This window comes from Ursus americanus, chromosome 12 (genome assembly GCF_024610735.1).
Source record: "Ursus americanus isolate L20-20 chromosome 12, mUrsAme1.1.p, whole genome shotgun sequence".
Taxonomy (NCBI): Eukaryota; Metazoa; Chordata; class Mammalia; order Carnivora; family Ursidae; genus Ursus; species Ursus americanus.
The window spans coordinates 21,192,847-21,220,133 of NC_142138.1; the positions used below are offsets into that span (position 1 = coordinate 21,192,847).

General features: G+C 41.6%; 1 protein-coding gene and 1 pseudogene across 3 annotated transcripts in view; one reads left to right on the plus strand and one right to left on the minus strand.

Annotated features, from left to right (window-relative positions):
• DNAJC6 (DnaJ heat shock protein family (Hsp40) member C6) overlaps window positions 1-27,287 on the plus strand; it is a 140,803-nt gene that overhangs the window by 64,614 nt on the left and 48,902 nt on the right. The window lies entirely within an intron of this gene.
• On the minus strand, window positions 4,007-12,535 carry LOC123795409 (large ribosomal subunit protein eL32 pseudogene; annotated as a pseudogene).

Genomic DNA, 27,287 nt, shown 5'->3' on the forward strand with positions numbered 1-27,287 from the left:
TCCAGCTGACCACTGTCCTCTTGTTTCTGGAGCTGACCTTGATATTCCAAATTTGGGTTGATTGCCTAGAACCCTGAAGATTAATTCTGCAAGTCATTATGAGAACCTACTATGTGGGTTACTTTTGCGGTAAATATCTTTGCTGCTGAGATCTCTGTGGTAAACATTTTTGCCACATAATTAATGGCTGTAACACAATTTTGCCGTAAAAGATAACAAAAATAACTGGTTGGCATTTTGGTTTGACAGTTTGGTTTTATCATCAAACTGGTTGACAGTTTGGATTCATTCTCCATTGACACAGCACTCCCATTTTTATGTAAGTCTTCGCTCTCATGATGATCCATACAGTGGCATAGAATTTTGGTCCTACATTTCCCATAGAGTTTTGGAATGTCTATAAACAGACTTGTGACAGTACACCAAGAGCAAAGAACAGCATAGAAGACTTTCAGAATGCAATAAAAATCTTGGTTACAAATATGCATCCTAATATTTGGAAACGGATACATCTCTTAATGAAGGAAGAAATTTTAGCAAAAAAAGAAAAAAGTGTGATGCCAAATGAGGAGATAAATGAATCAACAAGCAAAAAAATGTATAATATGATGAATGAAAGACTTCAAAGACAAGTGCTTAGGTACTATCCACAAAATAAAATCAGTTATTTGCACAGGATTGCTGTGAATCTACACACATCTTAAATGCATTCAATATTTTGTATTTTGTAATAAAGTCTTTTTGTTTTTCATATTTCATTACATCTTTTTAAATGGATGTCTTTTATTTTTCATGATTTTATTTTTTACAGCAGAATTGCCTTCTGACCAATTAGTTATACGATGAAAATGTTTGCAGCAAAAATGCTGGGGCAAAGCAGTCTATGGCAAAAATGCCTATGGTGAAAATGTCATAACCCTCCCCCACATTTTGCCTTTCTTCTAACTCTACGATATTTGTGAAGCTACAGTTCGGCTGCATGTAATAAAGGCCATAATAACTGTGGCTTAAACTGATGGAAGCTTATTTCTTGCTCTTATAAAGCCCTGATCTGGAATGGCAGCTCTACTCTATGAAATAATGAGGATCCCAGGCTCTTCTGTCTTGTAGCTTTATGTTCCTTAGGATTACTCTCTTCCTCCTTATCCAAGGTGGCAACCAACACATTTGTTTTCCAGCATACTTCGTCCCTCTAAGAAACACCCTGGAAGTTATAGTCTCACTTCCACTCACTTCCTGTTGGTTGAAACTTAATGACATGGTCACACCTTGCTGAAGGGAAGCATGGGAAATATAGTCTTATTTTGGGAGGCCCCATGATCAGCTAACACATATTATTAAGGAAGGAGAGGGGGGAAATGGATATTGGTTGAACAATTGCAGTCTTTGCCACAGCCTTCCTCATGTTTCAGCTCCAGGAAAACAAGCCCCAGGTTGATGCTCTATAGTTACTAGCCTCCCAGGCTTATGAAGTTCCATTTCTAAGGAAGATGGCAAAGCAGGACCCCCTCCCCCATCCCAAGGGCAGTTAAGAGAAATTCTCAGGATTTCATGAAAGACTAAAATTCAGAATCTTTGTGAGGAGGTCACAATGGTAGAAGTAGCTGTCATTATTTGAGCTTAACATGCTTAACATGCATTATCTTACTTGATTCTCAGAGGAATTTTGTGAGGCAGATACTTTTGTTAATCCCTAGCTTAAAGGTCACGTTTTCAGAGAGATGAAGTAACTTCCCCAAGGTCACATGGCAAATATGCAGGAAAACTGCTACCTATCACAGTGTGCTGGTGGCCCGAGGTCATTGCCCTCTACACTTTGATGCCAGGCAAAGCAGAGTTGCTCATTAACACTTCATAAAGCCCTCTCATGTTCTTCATAATCATCAGATACTTCTAATTATAACCTGAGCAGGAAGTGTTGTTTTAAGTAGGTTATGAGCCCCAAGTTGAAGGGATGGGTCTTAACATCCTGTTTGCTGAGTCTGAACTCAGGAAAGAAAAAAAACTTGGTGACCAAACTGGGAAAGGCTGTTGTTTCTGTGTTCCATCTAGCCATCAGCAGCACTCCTTGGGATGTTTTCTTTTGTGTGAGGTAACTGAGATGCAGAGATTATAGGATTTATTACCTATGGTAGAGCTAGGATTTGACTCCACGTTGGTCTGAGAGAACCAAGGAGAAGGAATCAATCATGCAAAGAGCCAGGAAGAGGTTCCTAAAGCAAAAACAAATGCCTTGAGTAGGGAAAATGGAGAAGAGGCAAGAAATAAACTAAAATCATGTTTGGGCCTTATATATTTTAGAGCTTGTTTGTTATAGAAGGAGAGATAGAGGGGCACCTGGGTAGCACAGCGGTTAAGCGCCTGCCTTCGGCTCAGGGCGTGATCCCGGCGTTCTGGGATCGAGCCCCACATCAGGCTCCTCCGCTATGAGCCTGCTTCTTCCTCTCCTACTCCCCCTGCTTGTGTTCCCTCTCTCGCTGGCTGTCTCTATCTCTGTCAAATAAATAAATAAAATCTTAAAAAAAAAAAAAAAAAGAAGGAGAGATAGAAGCTCATTGTTAGTGGTACCCCCACCCCCAGTGGAGATTCAGTGGCTATTTTGGGGCAAACCTCAGTGATGTCGGGGTAAGTGCCATCATGCTTGTCAAATTTTACTTTGCCTGGGTATCTTTGGAAGAGTGATCAACAACTCCCTTGATGAAGTGTTGTTCTTTTTTGTGTCATTAAACACACCTTTGGAAGTAGTTATATGGGCAATACTCCTTTCTGAATTCTTTAGATCTTCCAGGGTCTTTGAACATAGAAAGAAAGCAGTGATGTTTTGATATTAGCAGTGGTGTCTAAAGATATTTAGATCTCCCTTTCCTCTTAAAATCCATTTACGCAGTAAAGGGTTGAAAATCAGATGATTACCCAGTTTCTCAAACCTGGGATTTATAGAAAAGTGGAGGGTACTGAAAGGGTGTTCTGTTGGTAGAGGTGCTGAGCTGCTCTGAAAACAATGGCAGATTCTTGTATTTACAGTGACTAGAGCCTCACAGATGTGCACTAGCTGGCAGTAGTCCATCCATTGCTAGGATATTTGCACACGGTTCCAGTTTGAGCACTTAGTTTCTTAATCTAAGGTTAATTCAGCTATTCATATTAAGGTTTGTAAAATACCAAAAGGTTCTTAAAAAAAAAAAAAAAGCAAGCACAAAGAATGCAAGCCCAGTAATTAATTGTGGGAATTTGATAGTACATTCTGGACTTATTATTTGCCCAGGCTCAGCAGAAATCCTTTTGATGTACTTCCAATAACAATAAAAATAACAGCTTGGTGAAATAAATGGACTCTTAGGTGGAGAACTGAAGTTCTGGAAAGAGCTCTATCTTCTAATCGCATTGCTCTTTGGCATTGGCCGTGAGTACAAACCATCAAAGTCTTATTTTTAGTTTATGAAGGGCTTCCTCGGACATCATTTTATTTTATTTTTACAACTGCTTGTAGCTGAGTATAATTATCTTCATTTTGTGGCCGAGGAGAGTGAGGCTCAAAGTGGTAAGTGACTTGCCCAAAGTCACAACATAGCTAACAGGTCACAGAATCAGGACTACAACCCAGATGTTGTACTTAGAGGCACACTTCTGAAAAAAATAGTAGCTTTAAAATCTTAAAAAAATATATATATATAGTGCCACCTTTAGGACAATATCTTAGGGATTTTTTTTTTCTCCATGAATGTTGTTTCAAATATTTTAAGGAAATAACTGAAAATTCTATTCTGTACTAACCTTAATAACACTTTCTATAATGTCCCTGAGTCCATAATTCCTCAGGACTATCTGATTAATCTTTAATATTGCCTTGCGTTTGATGATACCACATTAAAGGCAAGATCCTGGAGAATCACTTACTAAGGATTTGTCAATCATTTGCATGACCTTTTTTATTTTGTTATTTTATTTTTATTTTTTGGTAGTTTTATGGTTTTATGAACACAAGTACAACATGCACGTAAGCTGTCTATTCATTTTCTTCTCTGCACAGCCCAGTGTTGGGATTGGTGACTGTAATGGCCAGCTGGCTACTCTTTCCACAATGGCTTTGTAGGTCTTGGAGGAGACATTATGAGCAATCTCTGCATAGTGAGATTTCTTGCACATCAGCAGCACTTCAAGCTCCTTGACGTTGTGGACCAGGAGCTTCCGGAAGCCACTGGGCAGCACATGCTTTGTTATCTTGTTGTTCCTGTAACCAGCGTTGGGCATCAAGATCTGGCCCTTGAATCTTCTGTGCACCCTACTGTCAGTGTCTCTGGGTTTCCGCCAGTTACGGTTAATATCGGTCTGGTTGGTGCCTGCTGAACTTCTTGCTCCTCTTTTGAATGATCTTGGGCTTCACTGGAGGTCTGAGGGCGGCCAAGATGCTGAGTTGGAGATGGCTGTGAGACAGAGAGGGAACTGCGTGACCTTTTTTAGAAGCATAGATATGAATAGAAATAAAACTATTTCACAAAGTAACCAAGGCTTTAGCCATGTCCATATCTGATTCACTCATTATAAGAAATCCTTTTGAAGATATGTTTTGAACTTCTTGAACTAGATCATTGAGAAAGAGATGGCAGTTTTGTTGTTAGGTTAATTTATCCCTGCTTTGAGAGAGGGCCGTAATAAAACTGTATCCAGAGAAAAAGAAGACTCCAAGATGAGATTATACTTGCAGAATTTTCTAGGCAGACATGAAGATTCCAAGTGTAAGATGTAATTGTGTTTGACAAAGAACTAGGAGAATATAGACTACAAAACTCCTTAAGCCTGACAGCGTCTGGCAAGGTGATAAATGATGTGAGGTCTCTTAGAATGGCTTTTCTTGGGATAAAACACAAAATGTAACATATGCAGAATTGTTGCTGGAGAGAACACAGCAAAAATACTGTTGAGCAGCACAAGAAACCTAGAAAAGCATGTACACAGTTCAGAAGAAAGCCAGAGCGTGGGCTATTTATTGGGAGAACCCTTGTGGTTTCCCGGGACTGGAGCAGGGAGCTGGCAAATTGGGGAGGAACACAGGAGGTGAGACTGTCGAGGTAAGCAGCATCCAGGTCATTTGAGGTTTTGTAGACCCTGTTACCTGGAGCACCTACAAGTTTCTATGAAGGGCTTGATAAGATTAAGTTTGTATTTTAATGACATCTTTCTGGAGAGGACTGAAAGGGTTCCAGGCTGGCCATAGGGAGACTTAGTGGGACACTTAGGCTGCAGATGAAATTGGCCTGACCTAAGGCACTAGCTAGCTGTGGGTTTGTAGAAGGTGTGATGGTTTTGGTGTTTGCCTGTAGGAACAGGAGGAGGAGATAAGGGGCCTCTCAGATCTCTTTGTATTCACCCATTTTTGCCATAAAACCTTTGGGCTTTTGTGGTCAATCCACAAAAGAGATTTGTTGATTCTTGAACAGATCCTCTCCAAATGACCACTCCCTCCCCAAGCTGCTACTGCCCTTGGTTGGGGCTTTTTTATTCCAAGAACCTTATGGGCAAATGATTACCTTATTTGTGTGTGGCCATATCTCTTTATGCAGGGACATTTTATTCTAGTGCAGGAGGAAACATATGTCTTTAAGTGACTAACCAGAAGTACAGCGATTCAGCTCTTTTAGAAGGTGATAGACCTTCTAATGTATATACCATATAAACACCAAAACGCATGTGTTTCCTTTAAGATAATAACAAAGGTGGTAAGAATGACTATCACTAAGATTTGAAGGGTATTGTATATAATTTGAGGCTCCCCATCACCTGCAAGACAAAATTCAAGTGTCTTAAAGGGGATATAAGCATTCCATAAAGTGTTTCCTGCCTACCCCACCACGCTTTGCTCAACAGTCTGTCAAGTATTGCTGGCTAGTTTATAGTTCAAAATTTAAAAACAAAATTAACAATGTTTATGGAGCCAGACACTTTGGGAAATAACAGTGCCCCAAACAAACTATGTCTATCCTTTTCTATGCAGCTCCTTTTCTAGTAGGTGGAGACAAAAGGAAAAAAAAAGATAAAAATATACCATGAAGAAAAATAAACTAGAATAGGGAGCCTGGGGGTGCTGCTTTATATAGGGCAATCTGGAAAGCCTCTCTGAGAAAGGAACATTTAAGTAGACCTGTAGGAAGTGAGGAAGCAAGCCATGCGCATATCTGGGGGAAGAGTGGGAAAGTGCGTGCCAAGGCCCTGAGACAGCTAAGGATATGTTGAATAGAGGCACAGTGTGGCTGCAGCAAAGACACAGGGAAGGAGCAGTTGGAGAGAAGTCAGAGAGGTATGCAGAGCTTGACTCCTACAGAGCCTTGTAGGACATTGCAAGAGCTTTGATTTTTTACTCTAAGTGGGGCAGGAAACCAATGGAAGATTTTAAGCAGAAGAGTAACATAATTTGCCTTATTTCTTAGAAGAATGCTTTTGTTGCTCTTCGTTTAACAGACTGCAGCGAGGCAAGGGTGGAGGTAAAGACACCAGTTAAGAGGCCGCTGTGATAATTCAGGGGAGAAATGATGGTGACTTACATCTCTGGTTGGTGGCACCACGGGTCATTAGTAAGGAGAGGTGGATTATATCTATACGTATGTGCATATATAAAATATTGCATTATAATTATGGCATATAATGTGTATAATATGTAAATACATAAACCTTCCTACTTTCAAATATATATGAAAGTAGGAAGGGGAAACAACACAAGTAGAAAGCAGAAACACATGTTTCTATCACGTAGCTACAACAGTTTTCAACTTGTGATCAGTCTTACTTCTTCTGTACCTGTACCTGCCCTCTGGATTATTGTGATGCAAATCCCAGCCATAGTATCATTTCATCTTTTACATTTCCACATGTCTCTAAAATATAAGATCTTCCTTTAAAAACATTATCACAATATTCTCCTTCCATCTAGAATATTAATAACAATTCCTTAATATCATCAACTATCCACTGTGTTCAAAATTTCCCAATTCTTTTAAGTAGGAGTTTTATTTTTCCTTTTTATAGTTTGTTAGAACAAGGATCCAATAGTGTTCATGCATTGAAGTTGGTTGACAGGTCTCTTAATTTTCTTTATCTTCTGAAACCTCCTCTCCATCTCTTTTTTGTCCCTTTGTAATATCTTTGTAGAAAAAATCGGGTGACCTGCACTGTAGATTTTTCCTAATAACTGTGTTTTGCTGGCTGACCGCATTGCTGTGGTACACAACCTATTCCTCAGTACCCTGTGTTCCCCGGTAGTTAGATCTAAATGCTTGATCAGATTGAGATTCAGACTAGATCCTTGCAAGACTGTCTCATACATTGTGTTTTGTATTTCCACTGGGGGTACATAATGCATGGTTGTTTCTGTTTTTCTGATCACTGCCTAGTTCCATTATTTTATTGGGAGTTGTGAAGGGTACATTCTATCATAATTCTTTATCTGTTAGCTGGAATACTTCTATGAAATAGATATTCCCCTTCATCAGATATTTGGTTACCCTGAAATACAGTTCATAAAAGGCAGGAATGGCTCATTTTTCTTTCTTTTTATTTATTTTTCAAAAATGAAGGATTGGTTCCCTAGTCTTCTGCAAGGGTGACTAATGAAGTTTCTCTCTCTCCTTCTCTCTTTATCTTATTGTTATGAACTCATGTTTGTTTTTTTTTCCTTTTATTATTATGTTATGTTAGTCACCATACAGTACATCATTAGTTCTTGATGTAGTGTTCCATGATTCATTGTTTGTGTATAACACCCAGTGCTCTATGCAATATGTGCCCTCCTTAATACCCATCACCGGGCTCATGTTTGTAAACGTGTATTTGTTTCAATCTGGTGCAGTTATTATTCTTACTCAAATGGACCCATCTTTGGCCAGAGCCAACCTCTTCCCTTGGTGTCTGAGTCTTTTTGACATATCACAGTGGTCATTGATCTTCCCTTGCTTTCTGATATCACACATCAGTCTCATTGTGTACATTTTCTGCTCCAGTCTCTAATCAGATATTTTTCAAAGGTTCCTAGTTCTTTTTAGAGGGAAATGATGTTTCAGGACTACACTCTTGGATTAGATGCTCACTGCTGCTGAATTGGTCTTTGTGTCTAGCCCTGTTCAGTGGACAGAGTTAGAAACACATTTTTTAAAAGATAAAACACATCATGGATTCATTATGATACTTCCAACTCAAAGTCAGGAATGTGGGATTTTTACTTAATTCCATCCATCTTTCACATTGCTATCTCTCACATCTGTATCTCTTTTCTCCCATTCCAAAAATCCTGGTCCTCAATTATACCAATATAATTACTTATTTGCCTTTTGCCATAATACACAGTCGCAGAATAACAATACCAACACTACCACCTAACCAGTTTAAGTTTGTAACGTTGTTTGGTTGTTTTGTTTTGTGTTGTGTTTTGGTCTGGATATATTTCACTTTAAGACTGTTATTTTGTATCTTAAAGTCACTTGAGATAGTTTCTCTCTGTGTGGTTTATATCATCAACTTGAAACCTAGTTGGGTTCATTTACTTCCTTTTGCTCTCCCTTTTTAGGGGTTGCTTTTAAATGGATGTTTTTAATTATAGATTTATATAGTTCCAAATTCAAATCTATCAAACAAGTTGTATTCAAAGAACTCCAGCTTCTGTCCCTGCTCCCTAGACCCTGTCTCCTGCTGCTTAGGTATTTTTGAGTTTATCTTTTCACTTTGCAAATATGAGGGGGTGTGTGTGTGTGCACATGTGCATGTGTATTCATTATATACAGATGTTTCCCCCACGTGTCCCTCCACTCTGTGTTAGGTAAGTAAGAGTTCTACATACATTTTGGATTCTGAATAAAATTTGAAGGTTTCAGAGACAGTATTTTCTGAAAGATGGAATATGAAATATGAGAATAGGGTCAAGGCCAATACCCTGGAGATATTGCTTAATCAATGGGTAGAATGGAATAACCCAGCCCTAAGAGCCCTTAGGCCATCTGTCCAGGTGGGTCTGGTTAGCCTCACTCATCCTTTTTTTTTTTTTAAGATTTTATTTATTTATTTGATAGAGAGACAGCCAGCGAGAGAGGGAACACAAGTAGGGGGAGTGGGAGAGGAAGGAGCAGGCTCATAGTGGAGGAGCCTGATGTGGGGCTCAATCCCAGAACGTTGGGATCACGCCCTGAGCCAAAGGCAGATGCTTAACGACTGAGCCACCCAGGCGCCCCTAGCCTCACTCATCCTTGCAGACTCTATTCAGCTTTCCTTGCCCTGAGGTACACTTCTCTGTGTTCTGCTGATACCCAGTGCATAATACTGTCCTTCGCATGTGGCATGGTCTCTCTCTTTTTTAATGTTTACCTGATCAATAAACTGGGAGCAGCTTGAGGGCAGGGATCCTGCTTTCTTCTGTTATCCTAGCACCCAGCATGAAGCCTTTTAGCAACTCAATAAATACATGAGTAGATGAGTAAGCCAGGCACAACACTAGGTTCTTTCACAGGTATTTATCCCTGATTTTTGGAATAACTCCACAAGGTAGATGTTATCCCATTTTACAGATGAAGAAACTGAGGCACAGAAAGGCTCAAGTGCTTATCTAAAGGAATAGCTAGTAAATTGCTAAGCCGGAGTTTGGACCCAGGTCTGTCTAATGCCAAAGGCACACACCCTCACCTGTTGTTTCGATCTGGATCTAGGTGTATTCATTCAAGAAATAGGAGAGATGGCCAGCACTTTGCCTTTATTAACTGTGTGAACTCATCAGGTAACGTAGCCTCTCTATCTGTTTCCATATCTGCAAAACACAAGATGATAATATTCTATACCTCTTAGGGTTGTAAAGTATTTAGAATAATCTCTGGCACACAGTAGGCGCTCAAATGTTGGCTGATTTTGTTACCGTTTATTTTTCCTAGCAGAATGCTAGAATACTCTTACTACCACTGCATCCACAGTTCCCTGCTCTGTGCTGAGTATGCAGTCTATCTAACCCACCTGGCTGGACTTCTAGGAGCTCACAGTCAGTTAAAAAGGCAAGATGCAGCTGTTTAAAGGTTACAAAAAAGGGCACCAAGGGAGTGGTCAGTCAGTTCGAGATTAGTGCCAAGTGCAGGGGAAGAGGACAGAAGGAGCTCGCAGCTGGCCGATCTGTTACATAACAGCCCCACCAGGGCCTCCCAGACAGAAATAGAAAACAGGAGCTATGACGGAGATCTGAATGTCTTTGTTTGACCAGTGCCGCCTATGGTGGCAGTTAAACTTCAACTCCATGTCCAATTTGGTAGGGCCCTACCTGTCCCTTGCCCTGTGGCAAATGGCACACATTACAATTACACACCCACATTCTATAGTGTCTGTGAATTACCAAGTCACCAGTGTTACAGGGCCTTAGGGAGCAGTTAATTCCACCTCCTCATTTTATAGAGGGAGAGACTTTGCCCAGAAAGAGGGTATGCTGTCCGCTTCAGGGCATACTGGTATTTGGAACTTGAACTCCTTTGGTTCTCCCCCAGAGCCAGATAATACAAATTCCCAAATGCCTGGGTTCATATTGGTGAGGGAGTGGACCTCAGTATGGATGTGGGTCCTCAGTATGAATGTGTGTGAGGAGGAGAGTGTTGGCTCCACTCCCGTGCTGCTCCCATCGTCCTTGGCCAGTCCAGGCTTCCCGCCTGGGCAGGGCCCAGTGACAGTGGCTGCTGAGGGAACAGTTGGGAGGCCCCAGGACATGCCATCTCTGCTGCCTGATTTACGTTGGACAAGGTCTTCTCGGGGCCCTTTCAGACGTACCTCACTCCGGCACTGCTGGCGATTGCACTGAGACCTCTACTCTTCAGCCGAAAGGGGAAATGAAGACTGTGGTGGGAAAAGGATACGGGATTGAGAGCCAGGGAGACCTGATGCATGTTCTTAGGCTGCTGTTTGTTAGATATGTGACTTTTATCCAATTATTTAAAATTTTTAAAAGATTTTTCAAAATATTTTTTTAAGATTTTATTTATTTAAGAGAGAGAGAAAGTAAGAGAGAGAGAGAGAGAGAGAGAGCATGAGTAGGGGGAGGGGCAGAGGGAGAAGGAGAAGTGGACTCCCCACTGAGCAGGGAGCCCAACGTGGGGCTCAATCCCAGGACCCTAAGATCATAACCTGAACCAAAAGCAGATGCTTAACCGAGCCACCCAGGTGCCCCCCCACTATTTAACTTGAATGAGCCTCAATTTCCTCCTCTGTGAAATGGGTATAATAATATCCCATTCAGCAGGTTGTTGTAAGGTTTCACACATGGTAGCACATGTGAAGCACCTGGCAGATAAAAAATGCTCAGTAAATGATAGCTCCCTCATCTCTCCCCCTCTCCTTCTCCCGTTCTCCCTCCCTTCCCTCCTTCTCTCCCCCTCTCTCTCCCTCCTTTACCCTCCTTCTCTCTCTCTCCCTCTCTCTCTCTCTCTCTCACTTTCTCTCCCCCTCCCTTCCTCCTTCCCTCTCCCCCCACCCCACCTTCATTTAAAGCTGCTTATCTTCAATGAGGAAGTGTGGCATAGGGCGTGGCTGTGTTCTTACACTTGCTTGTTTATCAGAAGCTCCTGGGGGGTGTTGAAAGATGTACACTTTAGGCCCCACCTTCAGAGATTCCCGTTCAGAAAAAATATGGAGATCTGGATTTTCAACCAGCACCCCAGGCTGTTTTAATGCAGTAGGCTGGCATCTACGATTTCTCGAGGGAGAAACCTGACATTTAATCCTGGGAACCCCTTGTATCACTGCTTACAAGGTTTCTTAGGCTCTGTAACTTCTCTGAGCCTTATCTCAGTACCTGTAAAGTGGGGCCATCTTTGCCTTTTTTGTGGAGTCCTTGTAAGGGTGAAATGAATCGGTGTGTGTGAAGCATATGGCTTACACCTGGCACATGGGGGAACCCAGTGAAGATCAGCCCCCCCAGGGCTGCTACATTTGCATGTACAATTACAGTATACATTGACAGACTTTTTCGAGGGGTCAGGTGGGGACCGAGATCATTAACAAAAAGCTGTATCACCCTTTTCCAACATGTATAACAGTTCTGTGTAAGCTGGCTATAATCCTCTTGCCTCCTTTTAGAGAAGGGCACCAAACCTTTAAAATGCATCCACTAACCCACACTTGGACCATTCTTTGGGTTTTGTAAAGACACATTATTCATGATGGAAGGCCACCTGCTTTCAGGCTCTCATGTTGTCCCTCTTTTACCAAGACTCTTTTTTTGTGGTTGCTAGTGCCCATCTTTGAAATCTCAGAGCCTGTGAGCTCTGATCATTTTAGCTGGGATCTGACAGGCACCAAGGGAGACCAGGTACCGCTAATGATTTATCGTCTCTCTCAGCCATAGCCTTCTCAAAGAAGGCTGTGACCCTGGGTTTATTAGTGCTAATGTGCTTTTATACCTCAAAGGGCCTTGACAATGGGCAGGTCTGCACAGTCCACAGAATGGTTCTCTGGGGAGGATGGAGAGCGTGTCCGCAAGTTGGTTCTTTGAGCTCTTGCTCTTTCCGGTCTTGGGCGCTCTGGTCGCCATTCCTGCAATACTTGTGCGTGTGGCTGGTAAACACAAGAATCAGAGTCTGAGCAGCTGTGGACCCGGAAGACTGTGTGTGCCTGTAGGGTGAGTACCGTTAGGCAGCAAGAAGAGGCTAATTTAGGAAAGTGCATCTTTTTTTAATTGAAATATATTTGACATATAACATTATGTAAATTTAAAGTATACAGTGCCTTGATTCGATACATTTATATATTGTAGCATGATTGCCATTAGAGCGATTATACCTCCATCATGTCACATAATTATCATTTCTTTTTTTGTGGTTGAAATAATTAAGTTCTAGTCTCTTAGCAAGTTGGATGATTATAATACAATATTATTGTCTGTATTTACTATGCTGTGCATTAGATCTCTAAGACTTATTTACTACTTGTTGCAAGTTTGTACCCTGTAAACAACATCTCTTCTATCCCCCTACCTTCCAGCCCTTGGTAATACCATTTTATTTTCTGTTTTTATGAGTATGGCTTTTTAAATTATTTATTTATTTATTTGAGAGAGGAAAAGAGAGCAGGGGGGAGGGGCAGAGGGAGAGGGAGAGAGAGTCTTAAGCAGACTCTATGTTGAGTGAGGAGCCTGACTTGGGTCTCCATCTCATGACCCTGAGATCACAACCTAAGCTGAAACCAAGAGTCCGGTGCTTAACCGATTGTGCCGCCCAGGTGCTCCTGGCTTTTTTAGATTCCACATATGAGGAAAGAACATCTTAAGCCAACATCCCTTTATATAACCACCAAGGCCTTATGAGGGACCATAAACACAGCTAGGCTTTGGCCTTCCTCCGATGTCAAAGTCTCAGAAGGCAGTTTTCCTTTATTTGTGCCTTCCCAGTGCCTGATTTTTCTCAGTTTTTCCCTTCTGAATGTCTGATCTTAAAAGATATCCATAGATCATACCAGAGTAGACATCGGGCCAGGAGCTGGCTTCTCTATTCTCCAGTGGTGCTCTCTGGTTTGACCATTTTCCTTTGTGTCTTAAGCTTTTAACAAAGACATATGGGACAGCACTTCTCCTATGTGCTGAGAAGATCATGGGCTTTCGAGGAAGACAGACCTTGGGAAGAGCCTTGGCTGTGTGTCTGTATTTGTGTGTTGGGTCCTCAGTTTGCTCATGTGTAAAAGGGGGATAGTAAAGCTTATTTGGAATCCTAATTGTGAGGATTAAATGAGATAATGGGTATAACGCTTGGAGTACCAGTTCCCAGCAGTCAGAAGGTGATTAATAAGTGATCGCTACAGCCATTACCTTGCGGCACTTCAAGGCAATTGCAGGAAGTTTAAGAGTGAAGTGGGGCTCTTGATTTCTTGACAGATTTAATTCAGCTCGATTCAGTGTCCTATTTGTTTATCTTGGTAGGTGTCCTCCTGGGTGCGTGGTATAGATATAAATTAAGCACCGTCTCTGTTCTCACTAAGCATTTCTTTCTGATTCTCAGTTAATTTGTCTTGTTGCAGCTTCAATAAAACATTCCTCCACCCCTCCCAGTAATTCTAAATAAATGTCCGCTCCTTTGAAGGAGTGGTTAATTTGACCTTCGAGCCTCTGGGGACTTGCAGATCACTCACCTTCCTAGTCTCACCTCCCACCCTCTTAACACACCCTCTACATCCTCCCAATTCCCTGAGGAAACAGTGCGTGTTGGTTTCAGCACATATCACAGTTGGTGCCTTAGACACATTAGTCACCATCTCAGAGTCCTCTCCTTCTCTTCTATAGAGGAGACTAATTCCCATCTCTCAGCATTGGGTGAGGATTCATGCCTGTCAGTCTTTGGATTAAGAGCAGATGGACTCACACAGACCAGACTGCAGGAAATGGAAGAGACATACAAGTATCTGCATCTGCCAGATGCCAAGCAGAGACAGAGCTACCTTGAACTCAGGAAGGCCCTGGGCATACAGTGACCTGTCTGTGCTCTTTGTGGTGCCATTTCTGCAGCCTGCAGAAGAGAAGCCACATGGCTCTTTCCTGTCCCCCTTCCCCCTCCAGGCTCCTTGTAGTAGTGGATGGTGGCAAAGATGGCATGATGATAATGGGACCTATTGAGCACTTCTTATATACATATGTTCGTGTGTGTGTGTCTGTGTGTGTGTTTGTATTGCAGTTACAATTTTTATCTCAAAATTGAGGTCCAAAGAGTTACATAGCACCCTTAAGCATGTAGAAAACAGGGAAGGTGGTAGAAATGATGGCTATGGTTCCTCCCAACCTGACTTCAGACTTTTGATGGTTGGTTAACTAGCATGCCAGGGAGATAATCAATTATCTATGTGTCTCATAAGCAACACCCAATGTTTGGCTTATTTGTCACTGGTATATTTTGTTATCTTCCTGTGGGTGAAGAAACAGTTCTCAGAAAATTTAATCCAGCTGCCAGTGCTATGCTCAGAATTCAATTAAATCCATAATTTCCAATTAATGGGCCATCATGCCAATATTGAGGTCATGTCGTTAATCTTCCTTTTATTTTAGGATTTCCACTGTCATGACTTATAGCGAAGCTCAGCCCGTCTTGTCAGAATTATTGGAGCATAATTAAGCCAGGAAGACAGCCAGAACAGCTATTTAATGGTTAACATGGGAGCCAGGGAGGAACCCCCTTCCTTTGCTTGGTAAGCCTGCCTCAGGCAGCATGGGGCCACATGTAAGGATTTCCAATTGACGACCCTTTCCTGGATGTCTGATCTCTGTTTAGTTTAAATTCCCATTTGGTAAAATCTCCAGGTAAGGAAAAGCTTTCACTGTCTCGGTTGGTGATCCATTGTGAGCAGTGTTACAGTTAATTCAGTGCCACCACGTGTATCTCCACCTTAAGTTACCATTTGCTAAGTTCTGACTTCGTGGACAGTAGGCTTTTGCGGATGGTGGATTTAACCTCTGTGATGATTCTATGAGGAAGATATCAGAGGCTTTTCCTTTGCCTAAAGTTTATACAGGTAGTAAGTGGCCTTTCCACTGAATTGATGGAAGACCTTGGCAGTTCTAGATGCAGATCATTCCCAAATGCCTGTTTCTCTTTCTCAAGGTCATTTGCCCAATAGGATCTCCTCCACTTTCCCCTAGAGGAGTAAGAAGATAGGCATGCCTGGGCAGACACTACCTATGATGGCCTTCCAGGTGACAGATGCCTTTCTACCATTATCCCATTTAAACCTCATAACATATATTGAAGGAAGATATTATCTGCCCCCATTTTACAGTTGAGGAAACCAGGGCTTAGAGAGATTCATTAACCTGCCCATTGTTGCTCAGGAAATAAGGAAGATCAATGTCATGAATCCAGATCTGCTTATTTGCAAAGCTTAGGTCCTTTCCATCACATCATTTGTACCAAATGCTTCTTCCCTTTTCCTGGTTCTCCAGAAGTGCTTATTGTTGAGTTGACACTCTTCGGGATAAGTAGTGCATGGAGGGCCATTTTTTTTTTTTTTTAAAGCAGGGGATCCACAGAGAGGTTAGGAACCAACCCACTGTCCAATAGGTAAGGGTGTGCCTGGAGAGTTGGCCCATGTCTGCTGTGTGCCAAGCCCACACCCATGCCATCTCTTAAGTCTGGCCAAGCACTGAAGCCAACCCCTGTCACAGCCTTTGACCGAATCGGCACAGTGTTGGGTTTTCCAGCATGAGAGGGTAGTAGTCAGACCTTTATGAGAATGTCTCCACAAGCCAACTCCATGCCAGAAGCTTTGTCCTTGAGAGCAGTCAAACAGAGGACTTGCAGTTTTTCTTTGCATTTCAGTAGCAGATGTTCCTCCCAATGCTTGCTGTGGTTTGGTTTTGTTGCCTTTTTTTTTTTTTTGGTTTGGTCTTTTGTTTGTCCCAGGTTCACCTTCAGAATGTGTCTGCATTCCCTGTTGAGTTAGCATTTAAATGTGTCCTTACTCGGAGGTCACTTAACGTCCTTGAGCATCTTTATGCTTGGCACGACCTAACTACAGAGGTTCCCGCTAACGTGTTTATTTAAGAATTAGCTACCGAAGGTACTGCTTTGAAATTTTCCTCAGGTGCCCTCAGATGGAATACTGGCTTTTGAAATATGTCCTAAAGGATGTGCAGTCCCTGGGGAATTCCACTTGTCTGAGGCAATATTAATCTGCTCTGGGAACAGCTTCTTGGCAATCTGCTGATAACCATTGTTTTATCATTTGTTATGTAAGTGTGAGGAGCAGTTTCCACAAGCAGGTGTATAGAGAGCAAGTAAAAGTTCTTGCTCTTTAGCTTGACCTTCAATCCTCCTGGGATTTGAGGACCCCCATATTCCCAGTCTCGCCTCCCTCCCCTCTATACACTTTCCACATGTTCCCAGTTTCCCTGCAGGATCTCCTTGTCCCCGGACTTGCCTCAGACACATTTCTCACCATCTCACAGTGCACCTTGTTCCTCCTCTGGCTGGTGGAGACTGGAATACTCGTGTCTCGGCGCTCTTAGGAAGGTCCCCAGGACTGTTACAACTGGTGCCCAGTTATGCTCCTTTTCCTTTTTTTTTTTTTTTTATTAGAGGGAACATGAGTGGGGGAGGGGCAAGGGAGAGGAAGAGAGAGAATCCTCAAGCAGACTCTCCACTGAGTGTGGAGCCCAGGACCCTGAGATCATGACCTGAGCCAAAATCCAGAGTCAGCCACTTAACTGACTGAGCCACCCATAGTGCCCAGTCCTTTTGTTTTTCATCTATGTCCCTTCAACCCATTTCCACCCAAACTGCTAATCAAATACCACCTCTTCCTTAAAGCCTTCCTCCTTCCTTCTTCCACCGACCTATATCCCTCTCTTCAAACTGGACATAAGCACTTCTGAACTCCTGTCCGTTATATATATATATATATATATGTATATATATACATATATATATATATATATATATGTATATATATACATATATATATATGTATATATATAGTAAGTCTGAACAAGAGAAAAGTAGATAACAATTATGGTGCAGCTCTAGGAGAGAGACTACTTTTCAGTGTTAAGTGGAAAAAATGGCAGGTTCCAAACTGCATGTAGAGTGATCTTGTGTCTGTGTACACGCACACGGAACATACAATGTGTATGTGTGCATGTACATAAAGATACGGAACTAAAAAGGCAAGGACACATGGTTCTTCAAAATGTTACCAGGGTTACTCTTGTTTATTTGTTTATTTTTAAAAAATTTTTATTTATTTATTTATTTATTTATTTATTTATTTATTTATGAGAGAGAGAGAGAGAGAGCATGAGCAGGGGAGGAGCAGAGGGAGAGGAGCAAGCGGACTCCAAGCTGAGCATGGAGCCTGACGCAGGGCTCGATTCCACGACCCTGAGAGATCATGACCTGAAACCAGGAGTTGAATGCTTAACCAGCTGAGCCACCCGGCATCCCTGTCTCTTGTTTGTTATCTTATTTTCTTCTGTACTTTAACTCTGTTTTCTTTCGTTTTAGTGGATCTCAGGTACAGGGAAGTGAATTAATAATACTGCTTTGTGGTCTTTAAACTGCACAGACCCCTCTCTGGTTTGATTCTAGACTTCTTTTTTTTCTCCCTTCCTCCCCAATCCCATCCTCATTTCTCAGCCATTTGTTCTCTTTCTAATGCTCTGGATCTTTATGTACCCAAATTTTCCATAGTGATATGACCGACCTCTGTATTACATGCATCATATTATTATGTAATTATATACATATATATATATATACTTTTATGCTATATAACAAGGTATAACAAAGTTATATATATAATATATGTATGATATATATATGTAAATGTGAATGAAAACCTTAGAAACTGGAATTCACATGTCTGTCTCATACCATTTTCCCCCTTCCCTCCCTTCCTTGCAGCCTCACCATCACATACATATATGCAAATGAAAATTTCTTGAACAGTTGTCCTTCCAGCTCTAAAATCCCAGGATTCTTTTTTTTTTTTAAGACTTTATTTGTTATTTGTCAGAGAGAGATAGCACAAGCAGGAGTAGCAGCCGGCAGAGGGAGAAGCAGGCTACCCGCTGAGGAAGGAGCCAGATGCAGGACTCAGTCCAGGACCCTGGGTTCTTGACCTGAGCCAAAGGCAGATACTTAACCAATGCTCTCTCTCTCACGCTCTTTCTCTCTCAAATAAATAAATAAATAAAATCTTTAAAAAATGAACAAATAAACAAGAGTAATTCCTGGTAACATTTTGGAGAACCATGTGTCCTTGCCTTTTTAGTTCTGCATTTTTATGTACACGCACACATACACATTGTATGTTCCGTATGCACGTACACGTGAGCCACCCAGGTGTCCCTAAAATCCCAGGATTCTTTATTGCTCATATTATATTAGTTGATCCCTGCCTTGAGCTCTGTGATTCATGGTTGTGCGTAGAGTTCTTATTCTGACTTGTCCTGAGTGATTGAGCATGGTCCCTGCTCCTTAGCACAGCACTGTACTTTAGCAGAGAATGGCCATGGCAAGGGAGACAGTCCCATGGGACCAAGGGTAGTATTTTGTGGTGATTCCTGTGTTTGTCTTATCTTTCCCCAAATGGTCTGGACTCTATTCAAGTGTATGGCAATAAGGATATAAGCTTTGGAGTTAAAGGTGCGTGTATGCGTGTGTGTATGTGTGTACGTACACATCCACACACATATACATCAAGACTTATCCAGTGTTTACATTTTAAATATGTGAAGTTTATTGTGTTTCAGTTTTATAAATGTCAATAAAGCTGTTTTTTTTTAAGTTAATCATAACTGTGTTTGGAGAAAATCATTTTATCTTTCTGGTACATTTATTTGAGGCATGGGTTTCTAACATCCCGTTGAGTACTGAATGTTATGAGTCCGAGTTGCTTCCTCTCATGGCCCAAGCAGGACTTCTACCTCTGTGACTGTGTATCTGACCATGCCTGTTGAAATGAAAAGACCATGGGTCTTCTCATCAGATAGACATTTGTATGTCCTAGCTAAGTAACCCTGTGTGAATGAATCTGCCTCTTTGAGACACAGTTTCCTTTTCTGAAAAATAAGAGCAAAAATATCTTTCCATACTGTGTGGGATAGCGTCTGTTTGGAGTGCAGGGCTTAGCATTGTAGGAAGGCTCCCTTGGCTCTGTGTGGCATCCGTGTTTGTGTGGTATGTAGTTATCTACACATCGATCCTGATTTTGTAGATAACACGTAATATCCATCCACGATAGTGGCTGCTCCTCTTGAGAGCAATGATTAGATCTTTCTCTAAGAAATCTGCTTACCGTAGCAGCCCCAGAATCTCTGGCTAGGAGGAGCTAAGAGGAGACAGTCTCATGGGAAGGAAAGGGGTAGAACAGCTCCTCTTAGGGCTGCCTTTGAACAACAAACACAATGCTTTTATAAGATTCTACATGTATCTGGGGCTTATTAGGGAAGACTGTTAGAGTTTTCTCAGCCACATTTTGAGGTTTCTGTTGTCTTCCCTTGCCAATAAAAAGAGCTGAAATGTTGTAAAGAAGACTTTTGCTTGATTTTTTCTTTGCGATATTTTATGCAGGTCCTTTGTTATCTCTGTCCTCCATCACGGACAAGGTCAGATAATAGTGAGGATGTTTTCTCTGTTTCAGGCAAGAGGGCTAGTCATTAAGAGAAATGTCATAGTCCATTTAATGCAATTTAAGCCCTGACCTTTTGGTTAGAGAAGGGAGAAAATAAATTGATAACCCCTTACTTCCTGGAGTTGAGAGGCCATGTGGTGGACAGAGTACTTTCTATTTCTTCAGAGTTCTCTTGGTTGTTCTGATTTTGCTAAATCGATTTGATCATTGCTATTTCGTAATGGTGAAGCTCTTTATCTGGCTCAAGTGTTGGAGAGTAAAGACTTTTCACATAAAAAAAAAAATCTTTCACATAGATCTGTGTTTCTGGCACACCGTAATTACTTGAAATATTTGTTGAATCAAATTAAGCAATATCCATGTATCCGTTGTTTCATATGAGAGTTTACAGAATAGAATTTGGACTGGCAACTATAGCCTGACTCCAGGGACCCATGAAGAAACAAAGTGTGTCACATCCATCCGGCTGGAATTTCCCTGGCACCAACCCTGTGCCTTGCTTTTATTCTACACAGAGTCAGTTTTGATCTCACTGCAGTCTTCGCTTGGGTTGCATTTCTCATTCTTTCTCCTCTCGTCATTCTGTTCTTTATATCTTGGATTTTTTTCAGGCAAGAGTAGCTAGTGATGGTTACTTCTTTAGCCCCTCTTTACTATCTGAAGATGAAAATTTCTCCTTTGCCTTTTTGTTAAGTATTAGTCTTCCATACAATAAAGCTCTTGTTGAGTTTCATGAAATCCCCATCTCTCAAGCAAGAATGTTCAGTGGGTGTTAGAAGATACAGTGCTACAATTCGAAATCCAGAAAGGTGCGAGGAGACAGTGAAAGGATCTGGTTCTATTTGCTGCCCACATTAGGCAAAGACCAAGTCTCTGCCAAGTTGATCTGCTTGATCTTCCTTGCCATCCCTTCCTTCTTCTCCCTGATTCCTGTGTTCTACAGCAGCCCAGTTTCACATACATTTATTGAGTGCTTTCTGTATAAAGGTATTTTGGTAAGATTTTAGGGGGCTATGAAGAAGTGAAATGTTATCCCTGTTATTGAAGACCCAGAATCACTGGAATTGAGTGTGGTGGGTCAGCCCCACTTATAAATAATTCTGATATAAGTCAGACTGCTCCAAATCCTAGGATGGGGGTGCAAAGTGAGGTGGGAGAATGGGGCCAGGAGAGACAGAGTTCTTATAAAAGAAGGCAGGGTGACCAGTGGGTAGGGGCAGAGGCTTTGGATCCAGCCAAATTGGGGTCCCATCTCATTCTGCTATGACTGTCACTACACTTCACCAAAGCTTCCATTTCCTCAGTGGGACTCCCACTTACTACTATGCATAATGTGAGGGTCTAACTCAGTAGTTTATGGAAACTGCTCAGTAAAGTGCCTAGTGTAGAGTGTGTGTTTAATAGATAGCCTTCAAAAAATTCCAGTATAGTTAACATACAGTGTTATATTAGTTTCAGGTGTACATTATAGTGATTCAGTAATTCTATACATTACTCAGTGCTCATCACAGTAAATGTACTCTTAATCCCCTTCACCTATTTTGCCCATCCCCCTCCCCTTACCGTCCCTCTGGTAACCATCAGCTTGCTCTCTATAGTTAAGAGTCTTTTTTTTTTTTTTTGGTTTGTCTCTTTTGTTCTCTTTCATTTGTTTTATTTCTTAAATCCACATATGAGTGAAATCATACGGTATTTGTCTTTCTCTGACATGTTTCATTTATTTTTTTTTAAGATTTTATTTATTTATTTGACAGAGAGAGAGACAGCCAGCGAGAGAGGGAACACAAGCAGGGAGAGTGGGAGAGGAAGAAGCAGGCTTCCAGGGTAGGAGCCTGATGCGGGGCTCAATCCCAGGACTCTGGGATCACGCCCTGAGCCAAAGGCAGATGCTTAACGACTGAGCCACCCAGGCGCCCCTGACGTGTTTCATTTAGTATTATACCCTCTAGATCCATGCATGTTGTTGCAAGTGACAAGATTTCATTCTTTTTTAAGGCTGAGTAAGATTCCATTGTATGTATACACTACATCTTCTTTATCCATTCATCTATTGATGGACACTTGGACTGCTTCCATAATTTGTTGTAAATAATGCTGCAATAAACATAGGGGCACATATATATTTTTGAATTCATGTTTTCATATTCTTTGGGCAAACATTAGTGGAATTACTGATCATATGGTATTTCTGTTTTTAATATTTTGGGGAATCTCCATACTGTTTTCCATAGTGGCTGCACCAGTTTGCATTCCCACCAACAGTGGATGAGGGTTCCTTTTTCTAATAGATGGCTCTTTAAAAATTATGATAGTGGGGTGCCTGGGTGGCTCAGTGGGTTAAGTGTCTGCCTTTAGCTCAGTTCATGATCCTGGGGTCCTGGGATAGAGTCCTGCTTTGGGCTCTCTGCTCAGTAGAGAGCCTGCTTCTGTCTCCGTCTGCCCTTCCCCCTGGCTTGTACTTTCTCTCTTGCTCTCTCCCTCTCTCAAATAAATAAAATCTTAAAACAAAATAGTAATAAAAATGATGATAGTGTCAAAGAGTTTTAGAACGGGAGGGGGGACAACTTAGGGAATCATCTAATTCATTCCCAGGTTTTATATTCTCTGAGACCATAAGTCTGTGATTCTCCCATGGCCACATGGCTCAAGAAGTTGTTGGGGCTGCTTATCACATTAAAGTCCTGAAGAATGGGTGCAGAAATACTGCACACACTGATTTTATGGTATCTGGAGGGATAATAAAATACTTAATAACTGGTATGATAAATTAGCATATAAGCATATATATCAAATGTAAAGTATTGTCCCCTTTAATTCTTTAAACAAATATACACATGCACATATAACTGCTTAGCAGGTGATAATATTTGTAGCATAAATTATCATTCTAATATTTACTTTTCTGTTGTTGATTTTGGACATTCTCTAGAGTGTGTTTGTCACTAGCTAAATTGTCACCATTTCTGAGCCCTGGTTTGACGTAGGGAATGGCACCAGATCCTTCCAGCAACTTCCCAGTTAAATTCATTGTAATGTGCCCTAGGACCTTATTCCAGCCAGAGAAGGGCTGAGCATGCTGTTGATTTGTCAGGGCTGTGTTGCAGGCAGATATCAGTGCTTCCTACATGGTTTGGGTCCTCAAAGCATGAGTCATTGGCACCACCTGTCTGTGGCCTGTGCCTGCCAGTGCTGAGCTCCTCTGGAACTGCTGGTGGGTGTTGCACACACCCAGGCCTCTACCCCCGTGGTCTGTTGAGCAGCTAGCAGATCTGCCCATGTCTAGGAAGGCTGCGGTGCAATGGCTTATAGTTTTACAAGTGACTGATAGTTTTAATAGCTCATACTATGTGCCAAACAGTACACAAGTATTTCAGTATTTCAAAAACCAGGACCACTGAATCTGTGTGAACCTGGTTATTAGTCATGCGAAGAACACATAATGGTTTCCCATACCAGGCACCAGATCACTTCAAGATGAGAAGAAGAAACACCAGAACTAGGAAGTTCACCTCTGTTCAACATTCAGGATTCTGAACTCCTGAAAGGGAAGAGTTTATAGGTGCTGGAGTGGAAGCTCTGAAAAGAGGTTCTGTCCTTGTTGTCCCGTCTGGCTTCATCAACCCTGGAACTGAACAGTGTGACCTGTTTTTACTGGGCTGTGTAACTTTGCTAGAGATAGCCTTTTTCCGAGCTTCATTTTATCCAGTCCCCAGAGCCAGCTGGTAGCTATCATTTATTAAGTGCATGCAACACACCAGGTGTTAAGCTAAGGGCTTACAGAGTATTCTTGCATGATCCTCACCACAATCCCACACGATAGTCTATTAATGCTTCCATTTTACAGGTAAGGGGGTCAAGACTTGGATTAGTTACTTAACTTCTGGCTGCTCATCCAGCTGTAGCAGAAGCTGAATCCAACCAGTTCTAGCAGCTCAAAGCCTATATAGGACTGTGATGGCTATGTCCCGTTCCTAGCTTCTTGTTGGCATAGGGAATGTTGTGTTTGTTTTGTTTTTAATGTTATTTATTTATTTCTTCTGTGAAATTGTTATTTCTACTTGGATTCTTGGGTATTTTGTGGCAGACAGTCCAATGACTCATTTATATGAGAGCTAAATTTCTAAGAAAATAAAAATTCCTGATTGTTTTAGAAAATCTCACTACTTAAAAATCACATTGAGGGCACCTGGTTGGCTCAGTCGGAAGAGCATAAGGCTCTTGATTTCAGGGTCATGAGTTCAAGCCCCATGGTGAATGTAGAGATTACTTAAATAAATAAACTTTAAAAAAAATCATGTTGACATGCATGATCTCACTTGATCCTTTTGACACCAAGAGACATGTAGGAAAGTTTTTGTTCTCAGTTTGTTCCCATTTACAGAGGGAGAAGAGGTCTGAGAGGAGAACAATATCATGCTTAAGGCCACAGAGTTTTTAGGTAGAAAAATGAAGTCTCCAGTCAAGACCTCTCTCCCCAGTGTCCTGCTTTTTTTCAAGCTGTTTTGAGCCAGGGTGTACAAGGAATGAGGTGTAAGCAGCCTTTGATTCTGGAAGCCAAGGCAGTGGGCTTTTCCATGGTAGATCTAGTTATTATCCCCATGTGATCCATTTCTCTACTTGTGGGAAGCCAAGAGCTGAAAAGTCTGCTATAAACAAGAAGGGTGAATCTTTCTGTAGCGATGGCACTGGTTCTCTGCTTCTTGCTGAGTGTTGTGGAGAAGGAATAACATTTTTAGGATAGGAGCTAATAGTGTATCTCTACAAGGTCCCAACTTTGTAGAAGCCAGGAAAGGACATTTATAGCATTATGGCACTTAAATAACTACAGAAAAATGTGTTCCATTGGTGAAGAGGAGCACGATTATGAACAGATCATCATGCCAACATTGAAGTGATCAGTAACTCCTCAAACAGGCTGATTCTGAACACTACAAAATAATACCTCACAGTGAGGAGACCTGGGTGAGCGATGTTCCAGAAATGGGAAAGAGGATGCTCTGTAGAAGAATCTCTGTGGAGGCTCAGAGGACCCACTGAGGAAAGCTCACGTCCCAAGAACTTCAATTTTGCCAAGGGTCCTTTGCCATCCATTTCCTGCCCTAATGTACTGGCTTGGCTTGAGTATTCACAGCAGAGCGGAGACAGTCACTACCACGATGAAGCAGGTCTCAGGTCTCAGAAAAAGAGTCAGGTACTGAAGGACTTTCCCATCCCACTTGGAGTTAAGGCTACACATGGGGCTACTCCAGCACTTGTGGGCAGCGTTTGCCTCTATCTCACAGGCTGGGCCGAGAAACTGTCGTGTGGCCATGAACTGCAATGAATTGGAGGTCTCTCCAGCCTCTGCGAACCGACATATTGAACCAACAGCATTTGGCTGTTGTCGATATTTTATATAACTTGTTTTTTGTTGTAAAATATATTAACGTAAATTATAGAAAATTTAGAAATTATAGTTCAACAACAAAAAGATCACTTACCATTCTCTTACTTAGATGTAATTGCTGTAGCTATTTTTGAAAATGTAGCAGCTAAGAGCCTAGACTGTGGAGCAGCCTGTCTGGGTACAAGTTCTGCCTCACTAACTTTGGGACCTGGGGTGGGTCACTGATGTGTCTTTGCTTCAATTTCCTCATGTGGAAAACGGGGACAGCAATGGTATCTCCTTCACAGGGTGGTTGTGAAGATTAAATACTACATGTAAAGAATTTAGATTAGTGTCTGGTACATAGTAGGCATTCAGTAAGTTTGACTTGTTATTTTTATTTTGTGTGTATTAAATCATCTGAGTTCTTTCTCTAAACTCAAATAATTTTCTTTTGCAGAAATGAGATTGTAGCATCTGTGTGTGTGTGTGTAGTTTTTTTTAAAGATTTTATTTATTTATTCGACAGAGATAGAGACAGCCAGCGAGAGAGGGAACACAAGCAGGGGGAGTGGGAGAGGAAGAAGCAGACTCACAGCAGAAGAGCCTGATGTGGGGCTCGATCCCATCACGCCGGGATCACGCCCTGAGCCGAAGGCAGACGCCCAACCGCTGTGCCACCCAGGCGCCCCGTGCGTCTGTGTGTTTTATATCCTGCTTATTTTCCACTTAATTCTTTGTCATGAGCATCTGTACTCTTCTAAGAACTGGTTTTAATAGCTAATTTTGAAGCATTGTTAGAGGTACTCAACCACTTCTCTTACTGTGGAGAAATACATTTATCGTCTCTTGCCATTATTAACAGTACCTCAGTGAACATGTGGTTTGCTAAATCTTTGCATGCCGTCCTTTTCTTTTGATGACAGTACTTTATGGGGGAGCATCCTTTTTTAGGGGTTACCAAGTGAAATTATCTGCAGCCTAGGGTGTCATGGACACACAGATTGTGTGAGCAGTAAGAGCATACATGGAGAATGACCGCAGTGCATGGTCAGGCCTTTGTCAACATTTTCTTTCCTTTTTCATAGTGCTTCTTTAGCATTTTGCTTATGGCTGACAAATCAGTAGGATGTCAATGAAAAGTAGCCACACCTACTTTTCCTATTACATTAAGGCAGATAAGACCGGCCTTAACATTTGTGCTAGTCTTCTTATAAACATATTCTATTCCAAATAACTATCAAATCACCTCAAATCTTTTATGGAATGAAGTGTGATATAAATACAGAGCAAATAGCTAACTCGTAGTCCAGTGGGAAGCAGAGATTCTCTCCCAGGAGATTCAAACTTTGTGTCGCTCTGCAAGTGAGAACTAGTCAGCTTCTACATGTGGTGAGTTCCCATGACTTGGGAGGGATGGGAGGCTGTGTCTTGTCTAAATTAGGAATCCCAGGAAAAACTTGTATATTACATTCTTAGAAATGACACGGGGACAGGGCGCAGTTCTCTAGTGCTTGTCTTTGGTGGGCTTAGATTTTAAAATGACAAGACAGGGGTGCCTGGGTGGCTCAGTTGGTTTAGCGATGCCTTCAGCTCAGGTCAAGATCCCAGGGTCCTGGGTTTGAGCCCTGGATCAGGCTCCCTGCTCAGTGGGGAGTCTGCTTCTTACTCTTCCTCTGCTTCTCCCCCCAACATGTGCCCTGTCTCCCTTAAATAAATAAATAAAATCTTTAAAAAAATAAAATGACAAGACATCATAGAACAAGAATCTACTTGGAGCCTTCGAGGCACAGAGATGGATCTTTCTCTT